This window comes from Chlorocebus sabaeus, chromosome 18 (assembly GCF_047675955.1).
Source record: "Chlorocebus sabaeus isolate Y175 chromosome 18, mChlSab1.0.hap1, whole genome shotgun sequence".
Classification (NCBI taxonomy): Eukaryota; Metazoa; Chordata; class Mammalia; order Primates; family Cercopithecidae; genus Chlorocebus; species Chlorocebus sabaeus.
In genome coordinates this window covers 65,632,753-65,654,249 of record NC_132921.1, presented here as the reverse complement: position 1 = coordinate 65,654,249, position 21,497 = coordinate 65,632,753, and the positions used below count along the sequence as shown (strand labels likewise).

General features: G+C 40.9%; 1 protein-coding gene, 1 long non-coding RNA gene and 1 pseudogene across 6 annotated transcripts in view; 2 read left to right on the top strand and 1 right to left on the bottom strand.

Annotated features, from left to right (window-relative positions):
- The window catches only part of DLGAP1 (DLG associated protein 1), a 951,759-nt gene that overhangs the window by 464,887 nt on the left and 465,375 nt on the right, over positions 1 to 21,497 (top strand). The window lies entirely within an intron of this gene.
- Positions 1 to 21,497, bottom strand: part of LOC140709009 (uncharacterized) — a 52,073-nt gene that overhangs the window by 18,844 nt on the left and 11,732 nt on the right. Inside the window, exon 2 of the long non-coding RNA XR_012089331.1 lies at positions 832 to 943. This is a non-coding gene — a long non-coding RNA (uncharacterized lncRNA). The remainder of the gene's footprint in view (positions 1 to 831; positions 944 to 21,497) is intronic.
- LOC103222708 (glyceraldehyde-3-phosphate dehydrogenase pseudogene) lies at positions 14,803 to 16,516 on the top strand (annotated as a pseudogene).

The following is a 21,497-nucleotide window of genomic DNA, read 5'->3' as shown; positions in this document are numbered from 1 at the left end:
CTCACCACATTCTTACCAAACCAAAGGGAAAACAACAGTGGAGGGAAAGTCTTACACACGTCGGGCTTTTAGACAGAAGCTTTTTTTCCTCATCCCATATATCTTGTCTTTTGTTTGGTTCAAAAGGAATCATTTTCTGCTCTATAAAAATCTAAAACTTTGTCTTCTCAACATCTCGCTATGATAAGCTTTTAAGTGGGTCTTCTTAAGCCCACTTAAAAGATGCTGCACCCTGATTTTGTTGCTGCACCCTGATTTGGGGAAGCTTAGTCAGTGATCCCATGAGAAGGGAACCTGTGAGAGATTCATTCTCTCCTGAATCGCTTAGGAGGCCCCATTAAAGCCCCTACTAAACTCATCATCCCCAGCCTGGACCATGTTTGGTCAATTTCCAGTTTTTCCTTTCCTTGCAATAACCCACTTGAAATTCCATCACAGAAAATAAATAATTCAAATGCAAAACGTGTTGTCACATTTATAAAATATTGGTCTCCTTGTCCCACCCTCACCCCCTCCCTTTCTCCCCTTCCTGATTTTTACTGAAAGGAGGAAAGACAAGGAAATCTCAACGGTTTCATTCTCAGCACACATTCTAAGTCTGTCATTAAATGACCGCGGATTTTGTCACATACATATGGACAAAACTCTGTAAGAAAGCAATTGATTAAAGCCAATGAGCATTTGCTGCGCTGAAATGGAATCAGTGAATACAAATTTATTCTGTTTCTTTTCTTTTTTCTAAGAGTCCTCTCCATTATTCAAAAGAAGCCTGTCTTATCTTGTTTCCAAACTCCTTTTCCCTTTCTTTCCCCTGTGCTGTTGATTTCCTACCTTCTTCCCACTTGAGTCGCCGGTGCAAGAGGGGGGTTCCTGCTTGGGTACCCACATCAGTAGGTTTTGTCTCCTCATCTGCTTGTCTTCTGAAGATGAATCGTTGGCAGAACTGAAAAAAAAAAATCATGGAATGGCTTTTTTACATTTCTGCCAGGGGGAGGCTATTTTGTAATCTTTTTGCAGCCTTCCTGTGCACAACCCAATCCCAAGCTGACTTGATTATCTCCTTAACTGTTTAGAGCAAAATTTAAAACTGGATTTTGTTACCTGCCCCAGGAGCAGATGCAACGTTGCTGAGTTGTCTTGTGAATTGCCAGGGTTCCTTTTCTTTTACAGACAGATCTGAAAGGTCTTCCAGGGACCTCCTGTTAGCTAAATAGTCTTGATGGTTATTACAGAGAAGTTGTAATTCTTTTTGAAAGTATTTATGCACTTATCCATGCCAATATTTACAGTTCAGTTGATTTTTCCAGGTTGTATAAGTTGCTAACAATGAAACTCCATTTATTTATTTATTTATTTATTTATTTATTTATTTATTTATTTAGAGACTGGCTCTTGTCACCAGGCTGGAGTACAGTCGCATAATCATGGCTCACTGCAGCCTCTGCCTCTCAGGCTCAAGTGATCCTCCCGCCTTAGCCTCCCCAGTAGCTGAGACTACAGTTGTGCACTACCACACCTGGCTAATTTTTGTAATTTTTGTAGAAAACAGATTTCACCGTGTTGCTCAGGCTGGTCTGGAACTCCTAGACTCAAGCATTCCACCCGCCTCAGCCTCCCAAAGTGTTGGGATTATAGGCATAAACCACGGTACCCAGCTGAGACTCCATTTAAATAGGTGGCTTTCATGTGAATTATTAATTTTGATAAAGAGAAGAGAAAAGCTGATAGATCAGTGTTCAACAATCATTTTATGAACTAAGTTCAAAAGAACAACTATGGCCTCCAGACTTCCCTACTTTACAAAGTAATGGCCTGGCCAAGGATGTTCCAAACAGGAAATCTTTTCAAACTGTGATTTAAATCATTAAAATAGGGAGACCAAGATGAGTAAACCAATATAATGAGGCAGACTAAGTAGGAGATTTTTAATGAACATTTTCAAGGCACAGGGAAAGAAACCACAAAGAGTAAAAGGATTTTTCTGCACATACTGTCTTATTAATCTAGATGTATCTTGTTTATTGTGGAACTATGTGATTGGGTTAGCCATCAGGGAAGAGAAGTGCTCTATGGTGTAAAAGCTCCGTCTCCAGAGATAAAAATCTCTTCAATTTGCCGTTTTTCAAAATATCACAAAGAAATCCATTTTTCCATGGTCTTCAATAAAGAAAGCGTGTCAAGGCAAGACACACGCACAAAAAAGAAGTCAACATGGCTAGTGACAATGGGATAAGTAACAGCTACAGTTAAATATTCTATATGTAATGTAGTTTTCTTTTTGTGTGGAAAAGGGTAGGACAAGATATGAGATTCCTGGTCTGGAGAGTGGGCGAGATATTAACATATTAAAGCAGGAATGTCTGAAACAGGCATTGTGTATTTTCTGCTGTCTCAGCCCAAATCAGGCATAGCTCTGGGGAGAAAGGAGAAGGGCAATACCAACCAAAAAGTATCTCTGTGATTCTTCAGGCTGCTTGGGCAGTCAGCCTCCAGAAGAGACCTCATTCAACTTTGGGTCATCCAGGCACACTGGCCACTCACCACCTCTGTGATATTATTTCAAGGACACCAACCCCCAGGTTCCCACCACTGCCACTGGCCAATATCTGAAATTCCCCTGACAGAGCTTCCTCATTAACATAAGGCTTTGACTCCAGACATAAACCAACCATGTCTCTTACCCTTTTCCTTGAACTCTATCCCCCCAACCCAAAATACAGACAGGAGATGAACAAATACAAATATATAAGAATTCTATTTAATTCTAATCATTTCAATATTTATTGAAAAAGCCTGAGCAAGACATCAGCAAAAAACTATAAAATCTCAGACTGGGCTGGTGCTTTAGAGATACAAGAAATGAGGTCTTTTGTTTTTTAACTTCAAGTCAAGACTGACAAGTTAACGTCTGTTTGGGGGATCATTAAGACAAAATAGTTGAAGTCTTGGATGGATAGTTAATGCTGCATAAAGCTCATGTGGTCAAGCTACACATCCTGTTTGGATTCATCTGTCATCCCTGATGAGTTATCATACAATGACTGTGTGGATGCAGCCTCAGTGTGGATAGCTCAGTGGACAGGAAGTCTTCCTTCTCTTCATTGACACACAGCCTCCTGAGCCTGCCTGACACCAGCTCTGTTCCTGCCTGTAAAGGCTACAGGAATTAGTGGAATCCCTCTCTCCTGTGCTTTGCCACTTTATTAAAACACAGGAACCCTCAGAACCTTCTCCTCCTCATCCCTTGCAGCTTTACTTTCTCACATGATATAGTTTCCATTTCCCAACTCTGTTGGACTCACTAAGAAAAGACAGTGCCATCCACCAGCAAGGACCCAAGTTAGGCTGTTCCAGGGAACCAGGGAACTATGGCCAGCAACTCCCTTCCATCCAGGAGCACAGGGACCAGGCCCTGGGAGGGAAAAGCACAAGATCCTGAGCAACCCAGTGCCTCGGAAGCACAGCAGTGGAGGCAGGAGGGAGCAGGCAGGGCCCGTGATGCCTTCCATAAACTCATGTTTCGGAAAAGGACAGTGACGAGGAATTTCGTGCTCAGATTTGCATTCAGCTGTTTATCCCAGTTAAGCTATGGCAGTCAGGAGCTGGAGCTCAGGAAATGTCTGAGCACATTTACAGCTACCCAGAGCCACAGCCACAGACTGGCATTAGAAACTGATTTCCAGGTCTGGTTGAAAGTGAAGAAACAAACAGTATAAGCTAGAGGTCCCCAACCCCCAGGCCACAGACTGATACTCGTACAGTACACAGTGCATCTTTCAGACATTCCTGTAGTACGGGTCCATGGCCTGTTAGGAATCAGGCTGCACGGCAGGTGAGTGGAAACTTCATCGGTATTTACAGCCGCTGCCCATCATTTGCATTACTGCCTGAGCTCCACCTCCTGTCAGATCAGCGACATCATTAAATTGTCATGGGAGCACCAACCCTATTGTGAGCTGTGCCTGCAAGGGATCTAGGTTGCATGCAACTTGTGAGAATCTAATGCCTGATGATCTGAGGTGGAGCTGAGGTGATGCAGTCACTGGGGAGTGGATGCAAATACAGATTAACATTAGCGGAGAGGTTTGACTGTGCAGAGACCATAATAAATCAATTACTTACAGGCTCTTATCAAAATCCTATCAGTGTGTGGCAAGTGACAATTAAGCTGCCTCTGGTGGCAGGCTTTATAGTGGCAAGTGAGTTGATGTACTTCAATTGTATAGCTGCATCTAGTGTCCTTAAATGTATCTTTGAGAGAACTCCAAATCCCCATATGTTCTGGATTAAAGTCAAGGCAGAATATCCTGAGATTGCAGTGACAGCAACCAAACGAGATTGCAGAGTGAACTGGACATAAGCAACACACTTTGGTGTCACTGTCTCCCATCACCCCCAGATGGGACCATCTAGTTGCAGGAAAACAAGCTCGGGGCTCCCATTGATTCTACCTTATAGTGAGTTGTATAATTATTCCATTACATATTACAATCTAATAACAGAAATAAAGTGCACAATAATGTAATGGGCTTGAATCATCCCAAAACCATCCCCCACCCTGGTCCGTAGAAGAACTGTCTTCCATGAAACCAGTCCCTGGTGTCAAAAAGGTTGGGGACCACTGGTATAAGCCACAGAGAAAGTACATACATAGTCTAATGTATAATTTATAAAGCATAGTACATACTGTTAATCTAATGATGTCAAGATAAAATCCAAATGTTAAAGACAAAACGCTCTTTAAAATATGCATAGAAATCTGTAATTGGAGCATATAAGAAAGATGTTATCATGATTACATTTCATTAAATAGTCATTGTAGGAATGTTAGCTTTGAATAAATTATAACCTCAAATGTATCTAAGAAAATTATAAAAGTGAAAATAAATACCTCTGAACATACACTTTTTGGACTTTAATAACTGTAATAATAATTATAACATAGGCATAGTTCTGTGGGTGAAATGAGTTCAAACACGCAAAGCCCTTGGAACAATGCCTGGTACCGAGTAGGCCCAATGTAGCTATTTGCTCTTGGTAGACAGATGCCATTCTTTCTGTTAATTGTAGTCATAATTGAATTTTACAGTTTTTAGAAAGGATGAAAGATTAGTGCTTATTGAAGCTAGTTTTTTTTTTTTTTTTCCAAACTTTTTTTTTAGCAGCAAAATTCAGTTTTCAAACTCCTTTCTCCAAACAGTCAAGGAAATGGGGACCCCAGTGAGTAGGCCTGGAGGAGGAGCTGCTCTGCAGGAAGTGGGGCCAGGTTTCTATCCTTCAGCAATCTCCCCTTAAGGCAACTCTGGAACCCAGTCTGAGCCCTAAGCCAGGGCACTCTACCAGTTGACAGATGAGGAAAATAAACCCCAGGGAGGTAAATAAACCGAGGGAGGTAAATGCTCTCATTCTCAAAGCTAGCACAGTCAGATTGCTTTCCGGAAAATAATTAATACCTAACATACCTGGAAACAAGCACTATTTGCAGGGTGATATTCAAGATATTTAACCAGTGTCCACTCAAAATGGCTCTGCATAGTCAGAGCCTCATCCTGTGTCGGGCATTAACTTTTTAGTTGCTAAATCATAGGACGTTTTTGTGGGAGGCAGGGTGTCAGCGTTGAAGGGTTCAGTATCCGGGGGGCTCAGGACAATAAGTAATTACCAACTGGTATAAAAGTGATTTTAACGAAGTACAATCGTACCAAATGGATACCAACTAAATGTCAGCCTTGGGCGTTTGAAAATGTCCTCTGCAGGCTGGAAAAAATCCACATTGGATTGGAATCCTGCTGAGAATAGCTACACTATATATGGAACTCTGGAGACTATATCTGTTTCTTCCCATTTGGTCTTTCTAGAAATCAAAGTTCTCCTCTGGACTCTCTCAAAACATTTAGACATTTACTGGCTTCCAAAAGAAGGAACTCATGGTGATATTGACCAGTTTTAAAGAAAATAAAAGTATGAAACCGGGCATGGTAGTACACAGGTGAAATCCCACATATTTGGAAGACTGAGGCTAGAAGATGGCTTGAGGCCGTAAGTTCGAGACCAGCCCGAGCAACATGGCAAGACCTCATCTTTTAAAAAAAGTTAAAATAAAAATTTAAAAAGATGTGAGTCGTTGCTTTGTAACTTCAACTTATCATTCAAAATAAGTTGAAGAATAGAAAGTGATAGCTGAATGCCACTCATTGTAGAGGTTGATCTGTGTCTCCATATTTACAAAAGGATTTATAAGAATACTTGTCATTTGCTTCCACTTATGAAAATAAATGGCTTCTGCCAGTGGTCTTGACGCAGACTATCTACCTACATAAGAAACGGTCGATGGTGACAGAAGGAAAAAAAAAGAACAAAGCCCTGCCAGCTGCCCCAATGGGAGAATTGGTACATTGGGTTTGGATGGGAAGAGGGAGGATGTTCCAGAGGTGTGTGGGGAGAGATGGGAATAGAAAATGAAGGACTGTGGTGTTACAAGAACAATCAGAGCATATACGGACAGCTTATGAATTTGAGCTGGGACAACTTTCTGCTGCATCACGGAGTTTAGATTCCCCATGTCAAAGGCAGACGTGTATCTCTTTTGTATTCCAGAAAACTATCTGCACATCACTTTTCTGGCTCTTAGGGGAGGGAGAGAGGCATGGGAGAAAATTCATTTAAGTGTATGCCTTAAAATGAAGTGCATTTGGCTAATGAGTAAGCAGCTGTTTAGTTAAGCAAATGACTCATACTGGGGTATTTATAGAGCACAACTATTTTTCAAGCCTGTACAAATTTAAAAGAAAGAAGTTTCCCTATAACCCCAAAGCAGGTGTTTCTACATTTATGAACAAAGTACTACTGAACAGTAAACCCGTCCTTCAGGTTTATCAGTGCATCCTATTAAAGCATACGTTAGTTTTCCTAGGAAGTAGATATCTCTTCACTCAACAGAGAACATTTATAGAGTATTTATTTTGTTCTATGTTAAAAAAAAAAAAAAGTAAGTCAAAAGCCCAGCCTTTAAGAAGTAAAGTCTGATCGGAAAGTTACATCATATGCCCAAAAAATACTGCTAATAATGAAAAGTGAGATTCAAAAATGAGAACCACAGGAGTGCCATGAGCTGTAATTAGCTTAACTTTTTATTTGCTTATAACTTAATAGCTAATAGCTAATATTTTTTCAGAGCTTAGTACGAGCCAGGCCTGGAGCATTTGAGTCCTCTTGTTGAAAAAGTCTGTTTTCCAAAGAGACTTTAAAATGGAACTGAAAGCAATAACATAAATCACATCAAGAAGAAAGGGAGACAGTATGACACTGGGGCATCACATGTGGCTCAGAGGTTCTTGCTAATCAAGTAGAAAGGCGACCAGGATATGTTAGAGGAACTCAAGGAGGCAGATCATGTGGCTGGTGTCCTTGAATAAGGGTTCACACAGTCATGAGATGTGAAATTACCTTTGAAGAATGGGTTAGGATTAGATAAACGCAAGCGATTTCCAAGAAGCGACAATGGCTTGAGCAAAAACAATGAGGGCGGAAATAAGACATCGCCGAGTGAACACAAGGTTGGGATTGGTCAATAAACCTGTCTGAATGGAGGGCACAGGCAGGGGACAATGGTGAAGAGTGGTCAGGAATCAAATATGCCAGGGCCTTCAGAACGGGCTGAGCTCTGTGGGCAAAAGAAAGGCCCAAACACCGAAATGGACTAGAAGGGGAAAGATGAACCTGGGCTGGTGAGACATGCATGCGACAAGGCAGGACTAGGGGCAGGGGATTCAGTTAGGAGTTGACTGTGGACTGGCCTAACATAAATAGGCCTCAACCGAGGTTGAGGCAGAGAAAATGCCAAAGAAGTGAAAATGAAGGAGTGGCAAGGAAAGGGAATGCTTGGCTGTGAGAAGCATCAGGAAAGAATGTTAAAGATGGCTGTAGAGTCCCCAGCCTGGGTGACAGGGTGAATGTGACAGGAGTACATCAGTCTCATCAGAAGAGGAATTGTTTTAGACACCGGGAGCTTAGAGTGCTGTCAGAACAGACAAGTGAAGCAGTCTCAAGGCAGCCAAAAATGTGCACCTGAGACTTTGTCGGTCAGTGGGGACTTGGGATTTCCATTTGAATGATCTAACACAGGGCAGACTTGGGTAATTGAAGTGATATGACCTCTGAGACATTGTGGAGACAGAAGCCACCCTGAGTCAGGGGAGACCATTGGAGGGACCTGCCCTCAGAAGGGATTTTGGTTTTCTCAGGCCACCATGAGAAGGGACAACAGGCTGGCAGCTGAAACAACAGAAATTGATGTCCTGACAGTTCTGGAGGCTGAAGTCTGAGATCAAGGTGTAGGCAGGGTTGGTTTCTCCTTGGCTTGGATGGCCAGCTTCTCCCTGTGTCCTGGTCATTCCTCCTTGTGTCTGTGTCCTCATCTCTTCTTATAAGAAATCCAGTCATATTGGATAAGGATTCACCCATATGGCCTCATTTTTACCTTAATCACCTCTTTAAAGAACCTATCTCCAAATACATGTACATTCTGTAATAGTAGGGGTTAGGGCTTCAACATATACATTTTGGGGGGTGCAACAAAACTCATATCAGAAGGTAAGAAAACTCATACATGGGAAGAGAATGAGCATTAAAGCTTAATCAGACTCAGCAGGGTGGCTCACACCTGTAATCCCAGCCCTTTGGGAGGCCGAGGCAGGTGGATCACGAGGTCAGGAGATCAAGACCATCCTGGCTAACATGGTGAAACCCTGTCTCTACTAAAAATACAAAAAATTAGCCAGATGTGGCAGCGGGCGCCTGTAGTCCCAGCTACTCGGGAGGCTGAGGCAGGAGAATGGTATGAACCCGGGAGGCGGAGCTTGCAGTGAGCAGAGATCACGCCACTGCACTCCAGCCTGGGTGACAGAGCGAGACTCTGTCTCAAAAAAAAAAAGCTTAACCAGAAGCAAATGACCAGAGACCAATTAAACATCTCATATTGCATAATAAATAACATTGCAAAGTTAATTGCTCTTTTGTATCTTGTCAATTCCATGTCATGGAGCACAGTGTGTGTATTGAGTCAAAGGTGACCTAAAGAAGGCACATGTGCATGAATACGTTTACCGAAGTAGCTGAGATGCATACATGACACGGAGACAGAGTGACTTTTAGAGGTAAACTTTTTAATGTCAACAAAACCTGCATCCTAAAAAGCTAGGTGAAAATCTCAGTGACAAATGGTTAAGATCCTGTGTGCTTTGTCTTAGGATTTTCTGATTATTTTTTTCTTTCAAAAGACTACAAAGTAGAGAAGTTTCAGAAGCTTTTCCATTCTGTGAGGATCTTTTATTTTCTTTTATCTGTCCCCAAGAGCGTCTTTTTTTCTTCTTCCCATTATTTCTGACCAGATAGGCTCTCTGTGCCTGTCTTTTGTTGGGAAAGAAACCTCTACTACAAGTTACAGTTCCATGTTCCCGGGGAGCATTTCAGTGGTAACTGCTGTCACTATAGGGGTGTTGTCTAAGAACCTGCCTAGCTGCAATGGTCCTGCTGACGGTGTTATTTCTCTCTCTAAACAATGCTCTAAATCATTAGAACGGGCTAATGATTAATTTTCCCATTCTGGTAAGTTTTACAAGTGTTTCTTTCCTAATAGGAGAGTCTTTTTTAAACAGAGGCAATAGAGATTGGTTTGTTCTTGGAAGGAGGGTGGGGTATGAGGAATGCCATAATCTTACATTATGGTATTAATCATTCTTTGTTCAGTTTGTTCTTTTACAGGTTTAATCTTGCATTCAGTTTTGATAGAGAACATTAAGCATTTTTTTAACCTAATGATGTCTCAGGTAGCGGTGGTAGTTGAGATGGCCCATTTTGTACATTACTTCATGGAGAATAGATTCTTGCCACCCCCAACAACTAGTGTGAGCTGGCAAGCCACAGATCCTTGGAGGCTTAGCTGCTTCCTCTGTTAAAAGCAGATACTGACACATAGTGAGTACATCAGGCAAATGAACTTTATTTGGGGAATGTTGAATTTAGGGTCATGTTAGAACATACAAATAAATTTGTCCCTAAAGTACTGTTTTGAGATTATATAAGTACCTGGCATAATTAAGTAATAGCAATTACTATAATTATCATTATTAATTCAAGGTACCTTTTTCTTTTTCCTGATGGATAGCCCTTAAATTCTTACAAATACTAAATTAATGAGTAAAAAACAAATGTGCATATAATTTTGCTTTGAAATTTCAAATAAGGAAAAATAAATCTAAAAAACAAATATTTTTCTATATTCCTTTGACTCTGAAGAACCCCCCAAAAGAACGCTCTAATAAATATGTATCTAATATTTTCTATAAGCAGGTTTTTTGGGAACCTTTGTTGCTGATATGTTATATAATTCCTCAGATACAAGCAATAGTGAAACCATTTTATTCTCTAGTTATTATATTAAGGTTTTAGTAATTATAGAAAATGATACTTAAAAAATTCAAAACAAATTTCATAAGATATATAAGCAATGATGGTTCATGTTTTGATTTTTCACCATTCTGTCACATTCTCAATTCAAATTTGTAAGTAATTGTTAATTACCTAAGTCTGCAACTCACGGTGCTAGAATGTTGTAGAATATACCAAGAAGTACAAAATGGGCTTCTTGCCATCACTGAGCTTCCAAACCAGCTGGAAAGAAAAGACTTAGTGATGAGGGGAAGAAGGGCTATAAATGGAATGAATGTCTTAAGGGCTTACCATGTGTCAGGCACGTAGATAATAAGAACTTATCACAGGCCATCCCATGGAAACCTCACCAGGTCTCTGAGAGGTACCCCCATTGATGTTCAGAGAAGTTAATTACCAGCACCAAATCACAAGTCTGTCTGTCCTGCTCCAAAAGCAAATGCATTCTCTATATTATAGAAAATAATATAGAAAATATTAATTGCGGGCCGGGCGCGGTGGCTCACGCCTGTAATCCCAGCATTTTGGGAGGCCGAGATGGGCGGATCACGAGGTCAGGAGATCGAGATCATCTACCCGTCTCTACTAAAAATACAAAAGTTAGCCGGGCGCGGTGGCGGGCATCTGTAGTCCCAGCCACTCGGGAGGCTAAGGCAGGAGAATGGCGTGAACCCGGGAGGCGGAGCTTGCAGTGAGCTGAGATCGCGCCACTGCACTCCAGCCTGGGCGAAAGAGCGAGACTCCGTCTCAAAAAACAAAAACAAAAACAAAAACGAAAATATTAATTGCAAAGTTAATCATTCATATTGTATCTTGTCAATTCCGTGTCACGGAGCACAGTATGTGTATTGAGTCAAAGGTGATCTGAAGAAGGCACACGTCCATGTATAAGTGTGCCGAAGTAGCTGAGATGCATACACGACATGGAGACAGTGTGACTTTTAGAGATAAACATTTTAATGACAACAAAATCTGCATCCTAAAAAGCAAAGTGAAAAATCGCAGTGAAAAATGGTTAAGATCCTATATGCTTTGTCTTAGGATTTTCTGATTTTTTTTCTCTTTCCAAAGACTACAAACTGGAGAAGTTTCAGAAGCTTTTCCATTGCATGAAGATCTTTTTTTTTTCTTTTATCTGTCCCCAAGAGTCTCTTTTTTTTTTTTTTCTTCCTCTTATTTCTGACCAGATAGGCTCTTTGTGCACTGTTTTTTATTAGAAAATGCATTTTACTTTTACCCATCGGGAAAAGAAAGTTCAATAGTAACCAATAATATAATATAAAAAGTAGTCAAGATAACTACAGAAGACTCATCATAAGGCAATAGCAATGAGAAGTATGTGTTGTAGATCAGAGGAGGGAAGAATCACTAGATTCAGATGACTGAGGAAATTCCTGTGAAAGAGAATCCACCACTATATTTCATATACATATAGATGGTACAGTACACCACAAATTCTGTATTGTCCAGTTCAGGCCATCCTGGGACTCCCTGAAAAATAGTCAATCAGTCCTTTATTTCAATCTCAAGCATTTTGTCCCAAGCCCTGCAGAATCTGAAGGGCCTTGGAGATTTAGGGAGAGTTTTTCTCACCTACTCCACTTATTCTGTTGGTTGTCTCCAGTGCCCTGTTCTTAGCTATAGAGCCTTCTGGGGCATCACGTCACACCCTTTTACCTTGGGCAGAGAACATTCCCCAGAAACTCTTCTCTTCTTTTCCCTCCCTCTAAGGTCCTTAAATCTTTTTGCAACCTTTTAATTCGCTTGCCTCACAGCCCTGCCTCCTAGATGTGTAACCTTAGCAGGAGCTGTGGTCTCCGCCAGGTCTGAACCCTCATGGGTCGGGATGAGGACGGAAGCCTCAGATTGCAGCATCAGAAGACACTCATACTTCCCTTGTGGGAACACATATCTTAGTCTCTTCTCCCCATGTCGAGTTATGCTGAAGTGTGTCCTTTTCCTTGCTAGCTTTGAATCAAATCACAAAGGTGACAGTGGAGCAAGTGCAGAGGAAAACTGAGTTTCTCACCAATAAAGTCCACTTTCATCTGATGGAGGCTAATGTCTGGCGTTCTGCCCATACAAAAATGCAGGCCTTTGGAGACCAACATTTCTACTTTTTAAATTCTCTCGCATTTTGAAGTTCCACTGTTTCCAATGGATTTGCTAACCATGCATTCTTTAAAAATGAGAATCTGTATGAAAAAGAACTATGATCTTGTCTTTAAAAAGTGACCTTAGGGCGTAAGTCCAAGAGATCTATTGAACAAGATGGTGACTATAGTTAATAAAGATGCATTGTATACTTGAAATTTACTACAAGAGTAGAATTTTAAATATTCTCACCACAAATAAATGACAAATCTATGAGGTAATAAATATGTTAATTAGCTTGATATATGTATATGAATATATGATATGTGTATACATGTTTCAAAACATATGTATACTATAAATATATACAATATTTTTCAATTCAAAAAATAAATAAATTTGTAAAATGCGACTTGGAAAAATGCGCAGTAATAAGCATATGGACAAACTGTCGGGACCCTAGAGAGAGAACCGTGCAGTGAAAATTGCTGAGCCTTTTGGTTTTTTTTCTTTCTGGAAAGCAGTAGGAAAGCTACGTGGCAGAAACACCCGTACATCTAAGCAAAGCTCAGGTATCCAGCTAGGCTAGAGATGCCCTTCCTTTGCAAACACATTTAAATCACAGTGAAGAAAATTACTATGGGTAAAGATGAATATCCCACTTCATTCTGGACACAAATTATTATAATGCCGTAAGCACTTTCTGCTCCCACTCATCAAGTGCAGCTGCAAAGTCTGGTGTCTCTCCCGTGGCAGAGCCTTCCTCCTCTATGCTCCTGTTAGGAGCTGGGCTGCCCCTCCCAGGTCCTGCTTCCTCCACCCAGCCAAGACTCACTTGAGGCTGTAGGTGCTGCCTCCAGATAGGTCACGATGCCTGAGATCAGACCCCTGCAGCCTCTCCTCTCCTCCTTCCTACCATCTCTACCTCCCTTCTTTTTTTTTTTTTTTTTTTTTTTTTTACTTTTTTGTGTTTATTTATTTATTTGAGATGAAGTCTTACTCTGTCACCCAGGCTGGAGCACAATGGCACTATCTCAGTTCACTGCAACCACCACCTTCTGGGTAAAAGCAGTTCTCCTGTCTCAGCCTCCCAAGTAGCTGGGATTACAGGCACGTGCCACCACGCCTGGCTAATTTTTTTTGTATTTTTAGTAGAGATGGAGTTTCACCATGTTGGCCAGGCTGGTCTCAAACTCCTGACCTCCAGTGATCCACTTGCCTTGGCTTCCAAAAGTGCTGGGATTACAGGTGTGAGCCACTGCACTCGGCCATATTTTTACTTTTAATTGACAAATAATAATTGTGTATATTTGTGGGGTACAATGTGATGTTTTGATCTACGTATATATTATAGAAGGATTCAGTCAAGCAAATTAACATATCTGTCATCTCCCAATTGATCATTTTTTGTAGTAAGAACATTAAAAGTCTATTTTAGCAATATTGAAACAAGCATTATACTTAACTGTGGTTACCATGCAGGGTCATAGTTGCAGTGTAATAGTCTAACTGAAACTTTGTACGCTTTGGCCAACATCTTTTCTTTCCCCATCTCTTCCTCTCCTCTCCAGCCTCGCCTCAGGTGACCAACTTTCTACTTTCTCTTTCTAAGAGATATGCTTTTCAAAAACCCACATATAAGTGAGTTAATACAGTACAGCCATGTGTCACTGAATCATGGGAGGACATTCTGAGAAATGCATCATTAGGCGATATCATGACTGAGTGAACATTGTAGAGTGCAACCCTAGATGGTAGAGCGTACCCCACAACTAGACTATATGGTTTAGCACATTGCTACTAGGGTGCAGACCTGTACACGTGGTACTGTGCTGAATAGTGTAGGCAGTTGTAACACCGCGGTAAATATTTGTGCATCTAAACACAGAAAAACATGGTAAAAATAGGGCTTTATAGTCTTACGGGACCACCATTGTATATGCAGTGCGGTCTGTGGTTGACCGAAACATTATTATGTGGTACCTGACTATAGTTGTTTTTCTGTGCCTGGCTTATTCCTTTTAGCGTAATGTCATGCAAGTTCATCCACGTGGGCAAATGACTGCATTTTCTTCTTTTTGTGGCTTTGTAGTATTTCATTGTGTATATATACCACTTTTTATTTATTTATTTATCTGTTGATGGACACTTAGGTATCTCTTTATGACTCAATGTGGTCATTTCACCAGAGAAGTGGACTTACATACGTTCACTTTCCACATACTCTTCATTTAATTCTTCCTCTAAAACCTCACTAATGCTGTTCCCCCTCCTCTGCCTCTGTCCATCAAGATCTGTCCTATACAACAGAGTAAATTCCAGATGGAAGAAGTGTGCAACATCAACCCATAACAAACAAGGGGGGAAATTGAATCATCTTCGAAAGTTCTAGACTGGGAAGAGCTTTGGAACAATAAAAGAAACCATAAAAGTAAGAATCAGGCTCTCTGCTCCTCCCATTTGATAGACAGCTACATATTCTTATGTAAAACTAGCCATGTCCCTGGAACACCATGGTAAAGGTGAAGGCCAAAGTAAATGAATTTGGTCGTATTGGGCACCTGGTCACCAGAACTGCTTTCACTCTGGTAAAGTGGATATTGTCACCATCGGTTACCCCTTCATTGACCTCAATGACATGGTCTGCATGTTCCAGTATAATTCCACCCATGGCTAATTCCACAGCACCATCAAGACTGAGAATGGGAAGCTTGTCATCAATGAAAATCACATCACTTATCGTCCAAGGCAAGATGCCACCAAAATTAAATGAGATGATCCTGGGACTGAGTATGCTGTGGAGTCCACCAGTGTCTTCATGACCATGGAGAAGGCTGGGGCTCACTTGCGGGGGATACCAAAAGGGTCATCACCTCTGCCCCCTCTGCTGATGGGCATGAATGATGAGAAATATGAAAACAGCCTCAAGACCATCAGCAATGCCTCCTTTGCCACCAACTGCTTTGCCCCCCACTAGCCAAGGTCATCCATGACAACTTTGGAATTGTGGAAGGACTCATGACCACGGTCCACGCCATTACCACCACCCAGAAAACTGTGGATGGCCCCTCCAAGAAACTGGCGTGACAGCCACGGGGCTCTCCAGAACATCATCCCTGCATCAACTGGTGCTACCAACGCTGTAGGCAAGGTCATCCTGAAACTGAATAGAAAGCTTACTGGAATGGCCTTCCTTGTCTTCACCACCAATGTGTTGGTCATGGACCTGACCTGCCAGATATGATGACATCAGGAAGGTGGTGAAGTAGACATTGGAGGGGACCTTTGAGGGCATCCTGGGCTACACTGAGTACCAGGTTGTCTCCTCTGACTTTAACAGCAACACCCACTCTTCCACCTTCGATGCTGGGGTGGGCATTGTCCTTAACAAGCAGTTTGTCAAGCTTATTTCCTGGTATTACAATGAATTTGGCTACAGCAACAGGGTAGTGGACCTCATGGTCCACATGGCTTCCAAGGAATAGCAGCCAGCTGGACACCAGCCCCAGCGAGAGCATGAGAGGAAGAGAGAGGCCCTCAGCTGATGGGGTGTCCCTGCCACCCTCAGTCCCCTATAACATTGAGACTCTCCCCTCCTCACAGTTCTATGCAGACCCCCTGAAGAGGGTGAGACCTAGGGAGGCCTACCTCATTGTTTACATCAATAAATTCCCCTGTACTCAGCCAAAGAAGAAAAAAAAACCATAATAAACATAATTCGTTAACTAACATTTCAGCATTTTAATACAGTTTAAAAATAATAAGACTGGGCACAGTGACTCACACTTGTAATCCCAGCACTTTGAGAGGCCGAGACAAGCAGATCACTGGAAATCAGGAGTTCGATACCAGCCTAGGCAACATGGCAAAACCTTGTCTCTACTAAAAATACAAAAATTAGCTGAGAGTGGTGGCACATGCCTATGGTCCCAGCTACTCGGGAGACTAAGCCAGGAGAATTGCTTAAGCCTGGGAGGCAGAGGCAGACGTTGCAGTGAGCTGAGATGGCACCACTGCACTCTAGCCTGGGTGACAGAGTGAAACGCTGTCTTAAAAATGAATAAAAATAAATAAAATGAGAAGAATCAACAAAAGCTATTAACAAATCAGCAGAAATTGCGTCAAGACAATTTTTAAAAGAGATCATGTAGCTACTAAAGAATCGTATTGAAACTTGTTAACAATTTAACCTTACTTGTAATCTAAGATAAATGCAAATTTAAATCATGAGATATATTTTTTCTATTAAATTAACATATTTTTAAAATGATATGACTTAATCTTTGATGAAGGTGTGATGAGAATAATACCTTTATAACTTGCTGATAGTGTTATAATTTAATACAGAGTTTTTGAAAATCAATTTGTCTTGTATATTAAATGCTAAAAATGGATTCATGCCTTTGATTCCATGATTTCATTACAGGACATTCTCCTAAGAAAATAATGTAAAAAGTCATAAGTACAAAGTTGTAAGTACAAATAATTTAGCCTCAAATTATTTTGCAAATTAAAAAGAAATGAACAGAATAATTTTCTCCTTATATAGGTATAGATTTTAAAATTACAAAGGCTTCCCAGTAACATGAAGAAACTTAATACTATATAAAAATATGCAGGGAACAGAGAACACCAGAAGAAAACATAACAGTGGTATGCTTAGGGTGTGAGAATTATGGGTGATATTTATTTCATTTTTTCTGTTCTCTATATTTTCCTTAATTCGTTTGTTATTATGGTAATATGTATAACATAAAATTTACCCTTTTAACCATTTTTTTTTTTTTTGAGATGGAGTTTCACTGTTGTTGCCTAGGCTGGAGTGCAATGCAACCTCTGCCTCCCAGGTTCAAGCGATTCTCCTGCCTCAGCCTCCCAAGTAGCTGGGTTTACAGGCATGCACCACCACGCCCAGCTAATTTTAATTTTATTTATTTATTTATTTATTTATTTATTTATTTATTTATTTATATTTTTAGTAGAGACGGGGTTTCTCCATGTTGGTCAGGCTGGTCTCAAACTCCCGGCCTTAGGTGATCCTCCTACCTCAGCCTCTCAAAGTGCTGGGATTACAGGCATGAGCCACCGCCCTCGGCCTTAACCACTTTTTAAGTGTAAAGTTTAGTGGCATTAAGTATTTCACATTGTTACACAACCGTCACCACCGTCCATCTCCAGAACCTTTTCATCTTCCCAAGTGGAAACCCTGTGCCCCTCAACACTGACTTCCCTTTCCCTCTCCCCCTCTCCGTCATGGTAACCGCTGTTCTACTTTCTGACTCTATGAATTTGACTTCTCTAGGTACCTCATGTAAATTAAATTATACAATATTTGTGTTTTTGTGACTGACTTATTTTACTTTGCACAATGTCTTCGAGGTTCATCCATGTTGTAGCATGTATCAGAGTTTCCTGGCTTTTTAAGGCTACATAATATTCTACTTTATATGTACATCACATTTTGTATCCATTCATTCTTCTAAGGGAATTCAGGTTGCTTCACTTTTTGGCTATTGTGAATAATGCTGCCACGAGCATGGGTGTACCAATATCTGTGTGAGTCCCCAGTTTCCATTTTTTTCAGTTTATACCCATAGTAGGATTGCTGGATCATATGGTAATTCTGTGTTCAAGTTTTTAAACAACCACCAAGTTGTCTTCCACAGTGACTGCAGTCAAGAGTTCCAATTTCTCCACATCTTTGCCAACACCTGTTTTCTGTTTCTTTAAAGAATAACCATCCTAACGGGTGTGAAGCGGTATCTCACTGTGGTTTTGATTTGCATTGCCCTAATGATTAGTGATGTTGAACATCTTTTCATGTATTTATGGGCCACTTGCATATCCTGTTTGGAGAAAGATCATTTCAGTTTCCTCGCCCATGTTTAATGGGGATGTTTGCTTTGTTAGTGACTTGTATGAAGTATTTGTTTTGCATATATATTTATATATATAATTTTTATTTTTAATCGTAATAAAAAACACATAAAAGTAACCATCCTTACTTTCTTTGAGTGTCAGTTCAACAGTGTTAAGTAGCTTTGCATGCTGGTGCAACAGATTTCCAGGAATCTTCATCTTGCAAAACTGAAACTCTGTACCCATTAAATAACAACTCCCCACATTTATTTCCCCTTGCCCAGCCCCTGGCAATCACCATTCCACTTTCTATGTCTATGGATTTGACTACTTTAGGTACCTCATATAAGCAGAATCATACAGGATTTGTCTTTTTGAGACTGATTGATTTCACTTTAGCATAATGTCCTCAATATTTATCCATGTTGTACTATATGACAGGATTTCTTACCTGTGTAAGACTGAATAACATTCCATGCTATGTATTGCTTTTATATTTTTTATTTGCAAATTGTAAAATACTTCTCATCAGTATGAATCTTACACTGTCCTCTTCCCTGTTTCAGTCACCTAAAACCTCTTTTCTATATTAGGCCTTTTGATATTTAATGTTTTCAGTGTCATACTCTCATTTATCTGATTAATAATAAGTTCTTTATGTTTCACTTTTAAACAAAGCAGGAACACCAGGGCAATTAGTCTAATAAAAAAGAAAAGCAAACGGTGGCCATGCTGAGAGTGAAGCAAACCCGTGATATATTCATGGAAAAACTAGACTTTTGCTCTCCTCGGAAAGTGAGATCTTTTTTTGTGTGAAGAACTATTGAAATCTGAAGCTTCTCTTAGGAAGTTGAAAGTTCTTTTGAAAATATTTAAAAGCCCTGAATTAAAAGATCGTAATACAGTCACATGCAATACAACTGCATTTAGGTCAAGGATGAACTGCCTATAGGATGGTGGTCCCATAAGATTATAATAACGTATTTTCAAGACCAGGAGATCAAGACTATCCTGGTCAACATGGTGAAACCCAGTCTCTACTAAAATACAAAAAAAATCAGCCGGGTGTGGTGGTGGGCACCTGTAGTTCCAGCTACTCGGGAGGCTGAGGCAGGGGAATCACTTGAACCCAGGAGACAGAGGTTGCAGTGAACTGAGATCACACCATTGCACTCCAGTCTGGTAACAGAGTGAGACTCTGTCTCAAAAAATAAATAAATAAAGTGTTTTTACTGTGCCTTTTCTATGTTTAGATAGGTTTAGATACACAAATACTTCCCACGGTGTTAAATTGCCTACAGTATTCAGGACAGTCACAGGCTGTGCAGATTTATAGCCTAGGATCGACGGGCTCTGGCATATAGCCGGAGTGTGTGGTAGGCTATGCTGTCTAGGTCCATCTAAGTCCACTCTGTGTTCACACAAGGACAACAGCAGCACATGTCTCAGAACGTATCCTCATTGTTCAGCTGTGCATGACTCTACAGTGTTATCTTCTCCTGTGTTTTCCTTGTGAACTCTCAGCTGGTCAACATGGATCCTGAGCCCTGGGCCTTCCCCGGGACTTTCTGACCTAGATCTAGTTTGTGGGGTTTCAGAGAGAATAAAATTATCTAAAATTGAGGGAAAAAAATTTGGCAGGCAATTTGGAGAAGACTCCCAGTTGGCCTGCCAACCACACGGGCAGAAGAAATGTAGTTGAGTTAGAAGCCTTCCAGCATGTTCCCTAGGGGATGCTCACACAGGAGCCGCAGGTGAACTAGGGAAGTCCCTGGCTCCTAAAGCCTGAGCAGGAACCATAGACACCACCACGCCCCTGCTAAAGTGAAATTGAGTCCCAAACCAGCAGTAGCAGGAGCACAAAGGTGACGGAGCTCATACAAACTGAGATGAATTGCAGTTTCCAGGACAGAAATGACTAGTAGCTTATTATTTGTCATTGGTTCCAGATAAATCTTACAGCCTGATTAAAAGCAAATGTATTGACTTTTTTTTTTTTTTTTTTTTTTTTTGCTATGGCTATTCTGACTATTCTCTTTTATTGAAAATGGTTTTTTTCTAATTAGATAGCAGCAGCCTGAAGGTAGGACCGTCTTAGTTTCTCTGTGTTCCTTATAGAATCTAGGAAATTATTTTGTACATAGTAAGTATTCAATAAATATTGGATTACTCAACTTGAATTAAAAACAGCCAGATGGGCCGGGCGCGGTGGCTCAAGCCTGTAATCCCAGCACTTTGGGAGGCCGAGATGGGCGGATCACGAGGTCAGGAAATTGAGACCATCCTGGCTAACTCAGTGAAACCCCGTCTCTACTAAAAAAATACAAAAAACTAGCCAGGCGAGGTGGCGGGCACCTATAGTCCCTGCTACTCGGGAGGCTGAGGCAGGAGAATGACGTAAACTCAGGAGGCGGAGCTTGCAGTGAGCTGAGATCCGGCCACTGCACTCCAGCCTGGGCGACAGAGCAAGACTCTGTCTCCAAAAAAAAAAAAAAAAACCAGCCAGATGATAATACCTTAATAGTCACAGAATTAAGTTTCTTTGGACAGTGATTTGTTGATGTTTTTAAATTAGCTATTAGACCCAACACCCTGCAGCAAAAAGGCTTTGCTTACTTGAACTCACGCTTGTTATCCTTTTGGAGTCCGAAGCCTAATTAATGTAGGATAGAGCCTCTTTTAGAATAAAAGTCCTCTGTACTACAGGCTTATTCTTTGGGTCTCTAAACACAGACTGGGGAACAGAAAGGTTTTTGGCTTCAGGCTGAGGATAGGCACCTCCCTGCCCATCTGCCTCTCAGTGTTGCTGGCCAGGGCAGGGGGAGCCAGTGTGATTTGCCCAAACCTCCCCACCTGAGGCGTCATGTTGCTGTGACGGTGCCATAGGAGTCTCAGGAAAGCTGAGAGCTCAACATAACAAAGTTCCTATGTGGACAGTGGTGCTCAATACTTGCTTCTTAAAAAATAGATTAGTTAGGACTATCTGATGCCAGGGACCGAATCTAGTCACTTAATAATAGGGTTCCCACAGATCTATTTATCTATATCCCAAACATTGTATAATTCTAAAACTATGAGAGAGAGAGAGAGAGAGA